The following is a 13,249-nucleotide window of genomic DNA, read 5'->3' on the forward strand; positions in this document are numbered from 1 at the left end:
TCAAACGTGCCTAAGGTGTGGAGTAACGTGGCATTTAAAAAATATTATGTATGTAAATGTATGACTGAATTGTTCTGATGTCCACTTGAAAGGAACATTGTAAATCAACTACACTTCAATAAAAAATTTTTAAAAAACAATAAAAAATAAATAAGTAAAAATCGACAACTGAGTTCCTTTGTAAGGCCCAGCCTGTAGGTGACACGTCCGCCTACGTGCTGTCTGCCCCGCCATGCACTCCTTTGGGGAGGCTACGTGGACCCATGTTAGAGCTGCAGGGGGCGCTCACAGAAGCTGAGAATTTCCAGCTGGCTCCAGGACTTTCGTCCAGAGCAGTTGAGAAGCGGGCGCTTCCATGTGCAGAGACCACAAAGGGGTCATCCCCTGGTATGAGGAACGGTCTGGGGGCTGGAGAGGCCAGGGTAGTGTCCAGAGGAGACAACTGGCTGGATCCCTGGACATAAGATTTCCAGGAGACCATTCCAGAAGCTCCAGTGAAGAGCGTCTCCCACAGAGGTCAGGTTAGGGAAGGTTTGGTCTGTGTACCTAGGAAACCTGAAGCTGACAGAGAACTCTGACCACGGCCAACTGTGGCCATGGACTCGGAGACGGGGCGGAAGAGGCTCCTCGCCCTTCAGGCACCCTTCAGGTGTTAGAAGCTTGCGGTGAAGCCAGCAACGGGACACTTTCTAACTTCCTCCCTTTTCCTCCCGCCGCAAAGGGCAGCTGTGACCCTGGAGGAAGGGCGGGCACGGCTCCCCCCACACCCACCACGACGGTGGTGCTCGCGGGACTGCTGGGGTCGGCGAAGCAGGGACTGAAAGTCAGTTAAGAGCTGAAGAAGTTCCCCAGTGTCACTTTGGGGACCAAGCTCAGTAATTCCCATCCGTGAGGGAGCTATTTCCATGAACAGCACAGGCAACCCCCTTGGTAACAAAACGTGGTTATCACAGCCATGCTTTTCCTGGAAATTATCTACCTGGGGTGTAGAAAATATATATTCGACTTAAGGGGCCACACTGTATTATGTTCCCAAGTCTCTTCTCTAAGGTTTTATTAAATAACTTTTTTAAAAAAAATTTTTCACAGAAGTGTAGTTGATTTACCATGTTGGGTTCAGGAGGACAGCACAGTGGCTCAGCTCTACGTAGACATACATCTGTATTTTGTCTTCAGATTCTTTTCCACTCTATGTTATTGCAAGAAAATGAATATAGCTCCCTGTGCTGAACAGTGGGTCCCTGCTGTTTATCTGTTTTGTATATAGTAGGTACATCTGTTAATCCCAAACTCCTGATTTATCCCTCCCTCCTTTCCACCTTGGTGACCACAGTCTGTTTTCTCTGCCCGTGAGTCTGCTCTGGGTTAATAAACAGAATTTGTATCTATTTTTTTAAGATTCCAAATGATATTTGTCTTTCTCTGTCTAACTTAAGTGACTTTTAAGAGGGACAAATAAAGAGCAGATTACATGGTTTTAACCTTGGAAAATCCCTAAAAGGCCCTAAATTAAACAAATTGCATTTTTAACCCAAACCCCAAGGAACAAAGCATCTGAAGCAATCGTGCACACTGTGGCCCTCCCTCCCGCAGGTCGGTTGAACTACCAATTGCTGAGAAAGCTCTTTTCTTTCTGCAGGTTGTGAAATGTCCTTGCCTTTCTACCTGCAGGAAGAGAAGCGCCTAGAAGCTCCAGCCTCCGGCTGTCCCCGCCCACCCTCGCGGCGGGCAGTTGTCCTCATCACCCCCGGGCGCTGCGGGAGGGCTGGGGGCCAGCTCTGCTCACATCCTGGGGGACCTCAGTACCCACGCAGGGACACAGCCAGCGCCCCTCCCTTCAGACACGAGCACGTCCCGCACCTCGGGGCAGGAATGGCAGTTTGGGACGTCCGGGGCCAGGCAGGGGGTCCAGCACGTCCAGTGTAAAATCATGCGTGCGAAGTGCTTAGCGCTGTGGCTGCCGCAAAGCACGGTCTGCATAAATGTGACCTACGTTTTATTAGAAAAGACACATAAACGCCAACGTACTTGGAGAGTGCAGCGGTCACGGGCCGTGTTCAGTGCTCCAGGGGACACATGAGGGAGCAGCTGGGCTGGGGCAGACTCCACAAGGGTGGTGGTAAGTGGGAGCGAGAATCTGCCGGTGAGAAATGAGCAGAACCTTCCCGTGAGAGGGGCTGGCGCAGTTACAGGCAGGAGAGGAGTGTACGGCCCCCCTGGGCCCTGGGGGTCCTCACAGCAGACAGGTGCCCTGGCAGCCGGGCAGGCAGGTGGAAAACCCTCCATAACAGTCTAGACAGGCAGGAGTGGCCCTCAAGGCTGCTGTGAGATTCTAGGAGAAGGGCCGAAGCTGGGGCTTTTAAAAAAAAAAAAAATGTGGGCAGTTGTGACATTTATAAAACAGTGACCTTCACCATGACTTTCTGGGGTAAGATCCCGGGAGTTTCTCACCAGCTGAGTTAATGTTCTGCCCTGGACCTCAGGCCCTGTGTTCACCCATCCTGCAGTCGCCTGCCTGCAGGGGCCACTGTCTGGCTGAACACACAGTTCCTGACACCAGCCTCCTTCCAAACCAGCCCCACCCTGGTGGCCCCCAGCTGTCCTGTCCGAGCCCATTCCACTGGCTGAAAACACCAGGGTGCCGGCCAAAAGGCTGATGAAACAAGTCACCTTTGAATGACCCAGGATTCATCCTACCGGCATTCAGACCCCCGCGTCTAATCTCATTTATGCCTTCCTTCCTCCTCGTGAAGGGTCCATGGCCCGTAATTATTCAGCCACCTTACCGGTCTCACCTACCGGACGGAGTTCCTTTCCCAAAAGTGTCCCAAAACTGTTGCAAGGATATGCTGGGATTTCACACCCCACCACATCAAAAGAGAGCAGGCGTTTGAACTTGGCTTCGAAGGTGGAATATTGCTTCAGGAGACACTGTCGAGACTGTAGCGTCCATTCGTACTGACAGTCAGCTGAGCACGAGCGAGTGTGTGGAGGCGCAGGAGTAAATCCACAGGGGCTGTTCACAAAGGCGGACCAGCAGAATGTGTACGGGAGGAGCGGGTGCCTGGCCGTCTGGGCCTGGGGAGCGCTGGGCGTGATGGAAGGAAAACTCGGCCAGGGCCAGAGCACAGGGGTCCTGAGTGTCTTGTTAGTGAGGAGCTTAGTCGCTAAAGAGGAGGTGAAAAGCAAGGAAAGCAAACAGAACGGGTTTCAATGAATTAGCTATGAAGATGGTTACACACGCCCCTGATGTTTCAACAAATGCTGGATAGTCAGGACAGGGGGGTTTGTGCTTGGTAACAAATAAGCCCGCTACCTCCTTGACTTAACAGAGCCCAAACTGGCCAGTCACACACATGGAAGTGTCCTGTGGGTCTGCGCAGCCACCTTCCAGGCAGTGGCTCCCAGGCAGTCGGCCACCTCAGCACGGGGCTTCCACGGGCGTCATTGCTGCCGCGGGCATCACAGCAAGCAAGAGCCCTGACAGCGGCAGCCCCAGGCGACACCTGTAATTCTGCTCCCAGACTGGCTAGCGGCCATCGCAGGCACCTGTCAAGGAGCCGAGGTCGCTCTTCCCGTGCCCGGCAAGGCTGGAAGACAGAACACAAGGGAGCATTAGGCCTCTCTGCCGCAAACATCGAGGAGTTAAATCTTTATTTGGCTCGGTCACAGCTGACTCGAGCATCCTTGTCAAACATTTCTCTAACATTTCTTTCCTTATCGTTTTAATTTGCGGTTTGGGTTTCAGAACAAATCCTGCTTTTCACATATTTTGCAACTTAACTATTTGGCTTAGAGAGTGGCCTTCATTTAACAGTCACTTGGAAGGGAAAGAAGTATTTCTGAGTGGTAATTATGTTGATTTAGTAGCCACACAACTAGATTTTTAAAAATTAAAACATTCTAAAAAAAACATCTTGGCACTCAGGGCTGTGGCAGATTCCAGCCTCCAGATTCTCCATGAGGCTTTGCCCTGAGAACCTCAACACACAGCATCCAGCTCCTGTGTGCCTGCAGCCTCCGCCTTGAATTCAGCCCCCACACTCCTGCACCACACACTCACCTGCCCGGAAAGGTGGGCGGCAGACGCCGGGCCACTTCCTTCCTCCTTCAGCTCATGCGCCTGGTGGCCCTCCCACTGGAGCCGGGGCCGTGCACTTGGCGGCTAGTCTGGCCCAGAGTGCCCGGCTGCCTCTCCAGGCCCCTGGCTTGGGTTTGCTCCAGCTTTGCTCCCAAATTTTGGAAGGATCTACCAGCCCCTAGTCTGGCCATCTGGCCCCCAAACTGAGTGCCTTTGGAAGCTGGCCTTACTTGCATCCATCAACAGACCCCTGGTCAACGTTGCGGGTTCAGAGAGATGGTCCACACTCTCGGGAGGCTGGAGGGGAAGAAGTGAATTCCACACCCCGCATCGGCGACCGGGGCCAGGAGGGCTTCCAGGGCGGGCTTCATGCCGTTACCCTAAAGGGTTCCAGCAACACCATCCGTGTCACCCAGCAGCTCCCCCTTGGGGCTCCCACGGGACGGCGGAAGACCACGCCCAGGGCTCTCAGGCTTCCCGGTGGGGGTGGCTTGTCCCTGGTGCTCAGGTGTCTTCAGAAGTCCTTGTTCAAAGTCAGCTCCTCCCTCCACAGCGGCCTGCTGCCCAGGCAGGGTGAGGGAAGGCCCAACTGGACGCACCGCCACCATCCCAGAGTCCCTCTGCGCGGTGGCACATGCCACGGGCGTCTCTGCAGAGCCGGGGAGTGGGGGCGGGGCGTGTCCGGGACTGTGAAGCCCCCTCGCCATTGCCTGTCCCCCAGGGAGTCTGGCTTCACCCCCTCTTAAGGGAGAACCACCCAAGCGTCCTCCGGCTGGATCCTTCTTAAGTCCCCGAAGGGTCCCGTAGACCGGAAGACAGACACGTGGAGCCGTGGCTCTCAATCCCCCAGAGTGGCCGGGGGCAGCTGCTAGAGGGCGGGACCGGGAGCACACAGGTGAGTCTGCGGGGCCCGGAACGTGGACTTCTCATCCTCACAGATGCCCCGAGAGCCAGGAGCGCCGCCTCTCCCAGCTCACCCAGAGGGAAGAAGTGGCCGAACCGGGGCTGGACCAGGTCCCTCCACACACGTGCCCGGAACCAGGACCCGCGTCAGCCTCGCTCCCTTGACACAGAAAATGCAGACAAGAATCCTTGCGGCAGCCGGGGTCTCTGGGGAAACGGAGCCGGGGCCATGCCTGCAGAGAGGGAGATTTATTTGAAGGGGCTGGTTCACTGATTGATGGCAGGAGCTGCCCGTTCAGATGAGCATCGGAGGCAAGTTTCCCCCTTGCAGCCTCAGGGTACACAGCCTTCTCCAGGAACCTTTGGGCTCTGCTCTGAAGCCCTTCAAACTGAATGGATGAAGCATCCCCCGCCCCCCGCATTATGAAGGGTCATTTGTTTATGTCAACGTCAGTTGATTGGCGATGTCAATCACGTGGAGAAAGCCCTTTCCAGCAACACCTAGACGGGAGCCGGAGCCAGTAACTGAGCCCGCGGCCTGGCCAGGCTGACGCGGAGACGTCACCGTCACCGCTCCCAGACTCGGAGGACAGAGCAACACGGCGGAAAGTGTTCCTCTGCTCTAGATGATCCTCCCCGACAAGCACCGGCACTCACCGAGTGTCAGGGCCCGGAGAGGCCCGGGCAAGGCTGGTTCAGGGGGGTCCAGCCCTGCCCCGGGCCCCCCTCCCTGCCGTCCCCACTCAGGGACAAGCCCAGGACAGCCCCACCACCCACACTTGCTGGCTTTCAACTCTGGGTTTTTTTTTTTCCTTCCAATTTGTTTGTTTTTGTTTCCTAATCTTGGAGGATATATTTACTCTGTTTGCAAAACGCTGACGCCCTCGTGACCCTGCCTTGTCCCGGAGATCCCACGCCTCTGCTCATGCTGGTTTTCAGGGCTCTCCTTCTGCGTTCCCACCACCCACCGTCCCAACCTTCAGGTCTGCTGGGTTTCCTCTTTGCCCCGTTTTTCTTTGACTGTGAAAGAAGAGAGTCGCAGACCCGTGGTCTGTCCGTGTTCACCCGCCTCCGTTCATACTTGTTTTCTGCCCATTTAGCTCCTTTTCAAGCCCCCATGGGGGTCTTCCCTTCTCCGCAGCCTCCTGGTCGACTTTCCCCTTCATGATGGCTTCCTGGGCCCGTTTTCTGTTTCGCTATTTCCTTCTTCTGTGGACCTGTTTGCACAGCTGATTCTTATTTTAATTTGTTGTTCGAACACTTCTTACTTTTTGTCATGTGTTTTAGAGTCTTCTTTTCAGGGACTCAATTTTTAAAGCCTTCTTGCTTCAACGATGCTTTCGTTCCTCTCTTAGCATTTCTTTCTTCCCTTTATTCTCACAGGCCAGCCGTCCGCCTGTTTCCCGTGCAGCTGGGTCTGGACTCGGACCCTCGGCAGGGTGCGAGCGGCGGCAGGAGCTGCGTTTGTGTTTTCTATGTTTTTTCACCTTAAATTTGCTCTGTCTTTTATACTTTGTGTTCTTCTAAAGTCACAGATTTACATCCCCTGGGAATAGGCAAAGCATGGCTTTGAAACCCGCCGGCGAAGAGACCACGACGGAGGTGGCCTGGCTGAGGCAGCGTTTCTCAGGGGGGTTCCAGGAGGATGCCAAACTCGGCTGTTCCTGCACCAGCACCTCCACAGCATTTGCCCGGATAACGTGCCTGCCCGGAAACCCTGAGCCCCACGGATCCGAGGTCCCTGCTTGAAAGTCCTGCCTGCCCCACCGTCTCCTCCAAAAGGCCTACCCCTTCCAGAGCCCTCAGCGTGGGCATCTCTTTTCCAGAACGTTCCAGGTCTTGGCCACGCAGAGGTGATCCTGAACCAGCAAGATTGCATTCTTGCTGACACGGGTGTCCTCTGGTCTGAGTCCCCGAGGAAGGAGCTGAGGCCTGAACTCCCATCCATCCACGTTCACTGCCCGGGATGGGGGGCAGGGCGTGGCAGGCCCCACAGGGGAGGCGGGGAGCCTGCGGGAGGTTCCCGGGGGTGGCCTCACTGCGAGCTGCGTCCTCTCATCCAGTCCTGGGAGGGCAACTGGGCGAGTGAGGCTGTGGCCACGGTGACCCCAGGACTCGTGCAGACGTGGTTGACTCGAGACCCTCCCCAGCCCTGAAGAGCTTGCCGAGCCTGTGAGTGTCAGACACAGAGGCCCCTGGACCGACGTCGAGGCCACTTCCTGAAGCCTTCAAGACGCTCTGGTTGGGACTCAGACTGGACCCCTCACAAGGAGCTGAGGGTACAAAGGACGTGCCAAGAATGTCCTATTTGGTGAAAGAGAGAGAGCAGGTGGGGCCGAGCTCCAGGAAGAGGTCCCCTCCCTCCTCTTCCAACCTGTATAAACAGCCACAAGGCGAGGAATCCCTTGATTCCCTGTGACCTCTCGTCACCCCCAAGCCCCATCCAAGCGTCACCGTGCCAGCGCGCAGGGAAGCCCATCTCCTGACCCGGGTTGCGGTGCAGGAAAGGGCAGCGTGTGCCGCAGACGCCCAGCAGGGAGGGGCACCCCGACTCCCCGACGGGGTCCAGGGAAGGGGTTATGAGGGCCAGGGGAGGGGAGGGGCTGCAGCGGGCGTGATCAGCTCGGCCGCAGTTCTCAGGTTGGCACCGAGGTCCAGTCTCAAGCATCACCAGCCAGCCTTCTGGCTTCAAGTGGTCCGGGCTGCACGTGCCTGTGGCCAGCAGTTTCCCTCTGGTCAGGGGTCTGCTTCCTGCAGAAACACCTTGGGGCTGTGGGCCAGACCTTTATCTGTATCTTCAGGGAACTGGGGGTTTGGTGACTTGGCTGTGTGGCCAGATTATAGTCTGAATTACCAGTTTCCTTCCCAACAAATAGTCTTTGTTTCTGCATCTTCTCACTTCCTAGTCATTCACTGTTAAGCAGACATTTGAGACTCAGGGGAGGCTTGGAAAACTGAGGCAAAAGCCTCTCACATCAAAGGGCAGGGCCCCAGGGCCCTGTATGTGGTTTCCACCCCCTTTTCTTTGACGCCCCTCAGTCTTTCGGGGAACGGGTTCAGGGAAAGAAAGGGTGTGAGGTTTGGGCAGAGGGCTTAATCATACACTGGGCAGAGGGACTGGGTTTTAGGGGCACTCGCTTTCAAAAGCAGACCTCTCCCCGAGGGCTCTTAACAACCTTATGTTGCTGTGAGAGTTTGCTGGGCTGCTGTAAGAAACGCCACAGAGGGCTGTGTGCCTTCGTGCCCGGGAGGCTGCAGTCCGAGAGGTGCCGGCACAGCAGGGCTGGTGTCTCCCACGGCCTCTCTCCTCGGCTGCAGATGCCGACTCCTCCCCGCGTCCTCACAGGGTCTCCCCCTGTCCTGAGCTCCTGTGCTTACGAGGACATCAGTCCCGTGGGATTCAGGGTCCACTTCCCCTTAGTCACCTCTTGAAGGACCCTGCCTCCAAATACCATCACATGCTGAGGTCCGGGAGGTTACAACTTTGACATATAAACTTGGAGGAGGGGTGGACAAGACTCTGCCCAGAACAACTGCCAAAGGCAAAGTCACAGAGGACACACTCTGCGGACTCAGTCTGACGGCAATTCTGTGAGCACAGGGCTAAATTCGCAGCAGTCTCCAAGCCCGGCGTCAGGTCCCGTAGGCGGGTGCGGGACGCGTCACCCCCAGCAGGCGATCCCGAGACGTTCCTGTTCATGGTGTTTGGAAAGTCACCCCTTCCAGCCTTTTCTAAGGAGACCAGGAGATATGCTGCCATTTCAGAAATTCGAGGTGGGTTGGACACAGGCCTAGCATGCATGAGGTCCTGGGTCAATCCCCCCTGCCTCTATTAAAATAAAGAAATAAACTTAATTACTTCTCCCTCAAAAACAACCCCCCCCAAAAAATTTAAAAACCAAAGTTAAAAAAAAAATTTAAGTTCATTATTAATGCATACTTTCAGAAGTTTTGTATTTCTGGACCAGTGGGCATTGTCTTCCATTCCCGTCCCTCCCTCTCCTCCCCCACCCCGTGGCTCTCCTCAACCCCTGCGATTTCATTGGTCCTCAGTGCTTATCCACACCCCAGGGTGAGTCATCCCTGGAACCCCCAGGTCAACCACTTTTCTCACGGGACTCTGAAAGCATCGAGGTATATTTGTGGCCAAGCAGAGTGGCTGCTGCTAAGATTGAACAGCCTGTAAGTGTTGCTGGGGAGAGGTGCAGAGGCCTCGGAGAGACAGATGGTGCAAGAGGGCAAAACCACAGGCAGGAGGGGGGAGCCCAGGAGAGCTCCCGCTGGGACATGTTGCAGACAGCTTTCTGTGCTCTGCCCTGTGCTTTTGCTGCAGCTCTGATGCCATCAGCTTTGATTACGAGGGCTGCTCCCTCCCCACAAAAAATTGTCCCCTGGGGCGCAATGAGGCTGAGGCTTCTGAGTCAGAATTGTGCACACAGAGGATAAGATGTCTGTCTTTCTTTCCTATTTCTAACCCCCCAGCATCAGTTATTGTGTTTCTCCAAATCCCCAACCCTGTGAGGTCACATTCCTTGAGCACTGAAATGAAAATCGCTCAGGGCCCCGTGCCCCCACCACCCCTCCTTCCCCCATCCGCTGACAGACCTGGGGACAACCTGAGGACACGCTGTCCCTGGCGTCCTCTGCTCTGCCCCGGCACCTCACGCCCTTTGGTTCCACGACAGCCATCAGCACGAAGCCATTTCTTGAGACACAGTTTTCCCCAAGGGAGTGGCCGCTTGGAGGAGACCTGGGTGAGCTGCCACGGGGATGCTGGTGTCTGACCACGTGAGGGCCGTCCCGCCCACAGCAATTCCGGAGAGGGGTGCTCTGGTTACAAGGCCACCAGGGTCTGTCTTGGGTTTGTCAGACTGAAGGCATCTGAGCAGTCTTTCCTGGCTGGGCTGGGACGTGCGTGTGGGCATTTTGATGGTGAAGGGCTGAATTACCGCTCCTCTGCCCTCTCCCCTGGAAAAGCTAATACCCTGGGATAGAAGAGACAGAGGGATGCGTGGAGGACTGTGGGAAACGGCTCAGCCTCCTTGCCTGTGTCTCATTTACACGTTTCCCGTCACAACAGACTGCCTCCCAGGCCCCCAGGGAGGAGCGTCACCAGCCCCCAAGTGCCCCCTTTCATGAGTCACAGAGCCCAAAGGTACCCCCTCAGCACGTGACCTGCTTGGTAGGGCCTGGCCCGCCAGGGCAGGACAGCTGGGAGACACCTGCTTGGCAGCCAAGAGAGACGGATTCTAAAGAGCTGTGGACCTGATGCAGGAAAAATGGAGGTGGGGCATGAGGGGGGCCATGTCCCTGGTCTCGGTGGAGCCCCTGGGACGTGCCCCCCCAAGTGTGGGTCCTTGGCTTTGCTCAGGAAAGAACTCAGGAGCGAGCCACCATTGAGTAAAGGTAGATTTATTCAGAGAGATGCATCGAAAGGCAAGAAAAAGGCCACGAGGTGTGGGAGTTGGGGGCTCAGGTTAGAGTAAAAGTAGGTGCACACTCCATAGACAGAGTGCCGGCCGTCTCCAAACAGAGACAGAGGCCGTGAGGGGCAGTGTTGCCCATTTTTATGGGCTTGGTGGCTTCATATGCAAAGAAGTAGAAGGACCAGTGTAACTAGCTTGGGGCAGGGGCTGGGATTCCCAGGAAGTTGGCCTTTTCCCATTCTTTGACCTTCTGTGGCTAGCCTCGGGACTGCCATGGTGCCTGTGGGCGTGTTATTAACCATGCTGATATATTACAGTGGGCGTATAATGAAGCTCAAGGTCTCCTAGACGGCAAATCTCCCACCACCTTGAGCCCCAATGCCTCCTGGGGGTTGAATCTTCCATCAGTTTGACGCCTTGAATGGCTGTGCCCTGCCCCCTTCCCATCTCAGACCCACCACCCCTGCAATTCGGGGGAATTCCTGCACTTCCCTATCAGCAAGGCTAGAACACCCGGTTTTCCTGGGCTGTCGCAGTTTAATGAAACGATGCAGCCGTAACAGGCAACGAATCTCCCTCTAAAATCCTGCACTAAAATTCTGTTAATTGGGCACCTGTGAGGACACGGGAGAGCTCTGCGGTTGCACTTCTGTACCTGCTCAGTCACTTTTAGGAAATGACCCTTATACAGATTGTCACAGCTTCCTACTTATCATCTCCAGATGTTTTTCTTTGTTTGGTTTCTAATGGTTATTCTGAAATTGTTATTACGGTTGACCTCTTTCTGTTGATTTTCAGAAGATCCTCGTTAAAAAAAAAGAGTCTAGGAAAGTTGCATGTGTCCCAAACCGAGACGATCTGTTATTTCCAAGTGTGTTATTTGTAAACGTGGGTTTTTTTTTTTTCCCCTTTTCGAAGCTTTTCCCAAGGGGCTGCCTGGTTCCAGATCTTTCCAGCATTTGGAAAAGAGCTGTTGCACACTTAACATTTTTCTTTAATCGTGAGGTTGAAATAAACATCGGGAGAGGCCAGAGCCAACGGCTGAGGGGGAGGAAAGTTCCAGGGCCACTGGAGCAGGCGCGTCCATCCTTCGGAAATAAAAATGATGGATGACCCAGGTTATCATCGCCCTTTGAAGGAAGGACAAGGGAGATGCAGTTTCCATGCTGGCAATTCCTTTGTTTACAAAAAAGGAAGGGAGGAGAGGCCTGGTTTCCCACAAGGCCTCAGGACGTTGGGCAAAGTCCCTGAAAAGCTGCTGGGGAACCACGGTCCTTGCTCCAGTTGACAATGGTGAGGAGGTGGTTCCTGCAGCCACGTGAAGACACAGCACAGGCTGCCTCTGGCCGCTGCCTGGCAGGTGCACACGGTGCTCTGGCCCCACAGAGACCCTGGGGCCCCCCCGCTGACTGTTACCAGCCATTGGGTACCACTCCCTGGGGAGTCCCCGTGCCCTGCTGGTGGGCTCTGGGCTGTCCCACCTCTCCAGCTTCCTTCCACTCGGAAGCCTCCCCTCCCTCCCACTGCGAGGACACTGGGCTTTTCTCAGGTCAGCAGGCACCCCACTGCTGGATGCCCCCTAAATTCATAGGGAGAAATCCGAGCCCCCAGTGGGACTGTACTTGGATACAGGGCCTCTAAGGAGGTGACTAAGGTTACGTGAGATCGCACGGGTGGGGCTGGCACCCTTATAAGAAGGGCGACAGCAGAGATGCACACAGAGAGGGCAGCCCTCCGCGAGCCTCGGGAGGAAGCCTGGGGAGAAACCAACCCTGCGGACACCTTGATCGCAGACTCGCAGCTCTGAGACCCGTGGGAAGGCTGCTTGTTTCAACCTTTCGGGGACTTGGTGGTGCCTGATACAAAACTCGCAAACCCATGGTGGCCCGTCCTTAGCGTGGAAAAGGCCACTGTCTCAGGACATCTGGAACGTGCGACACTGGATGCTCTGAAAGGGCAGGTGGGCCCTCCCCCTCCCCCCTCCCCTCCTTTTTCCCCTCCATCCCGATGCTCAGAAATGCCAGGAACTCTGCTGGCTGCTTGACATTCAACCCGCATCCGGCCTCTGTGCCCAGAAAGCTCAGCTGCGGGTCCCAACAAGCGACCTCCGCCAAAGAGGAGGCCTCCCGGCGCAGCGAGCGCCCTACAGCGTCACAGCCACGCGGTCCCCGCGCTCAGGGCGCTCCCTCACGGTTCTCTTCTTAAACTCCGGTCCCTCTTCTTCCTAGCGCTGGGGAGGAGCCCGGCAGGAGGGGTCCGCGCCCCCCAGGACCGCGCGGGGTGGTGTCCTTACCGGGCGGTCGTGCAAAGCGCTGCCACGTGTACGGCCCGAGGACGCCCCCCGGAGGACCCTGCCCCCTCCCCGCCTCGGGTGGGTTCCCGCGGGGTTAGGGCTAGCCCCTGGGGCCCCTCTATCCCGGATACACACCTCTCCCTCCCCAGCGCATCCCGCCTCCCCAGCCCTGGGGACCCTGCGGGAGCCCCTGGCCCAGGCCAACAGACCCTGCAGGGCCGGGCGACTTCCTCCGCGCCTGACTCGCGTCCCACGCACAGACCCCCGCCCCCAGGCCCCAAGGGCGGTCTGCGGACCCCCGCCCTCCCCGCGGTTTTCCCCCACCGACCCGGCGTCCAACACGCAGACTCCCTCCCCAGGCCCCACTTCCTGCGCGGGGACCGCGCCCCTCTCCGCTGTGTCCCCCTTGCCCTTGCCTCTAGGCCCCGCCTCCTGCGCAGACCCCGCCCACCCCGCGGTCACCCCTCCGGGCTGTCTGAGGACCCCCGCCCCTCCCCGCGGTCACTCCCGCCCCCCGGCCCCGCCTCCTGTGCGGAGATTCCCTCC

At 56.5% G+C, this 13,249-nt stretch overlaps 1 long non-coding RNA gene across 1 annotated transcript; it reads right to left on the reverse strand.

Moving 5' to 3' along the window:
• Positions 1–328: 328 nt before the first annotated feature.
• Positions 329–13,008, reverse strand: LOC123615411 (uncharacterized). Its single transcript, XR_012504359.1, has 3 exons — positions 9,590–13,008; positions 4,064–8,813; positions 329–3,590 (listed from the first exon to the last, which is right to left on the reverse strand). It is a non-coding gene; the product is annotated as an uncharacterized LOC123615411 (long non-coding RNA).
• Between the last annotated feature and the right edge of the window lie 241 nt (positions 13,009–13,249).

This window comes from Camelus bactrianus, chromosome 36 (genome assembly GCF_048773025.1).
Source record: "Camelus bactrianus isolate YW-2024 breed Bactrian camel chromosome 36, ASM4877302v1, whole genome shotgun sequence".
NCBI lineage: Eukaryota > Metazoa > Chordata > Mammalia > Artiodactyla > Camelidae > Camelus > Camelus bactrianus.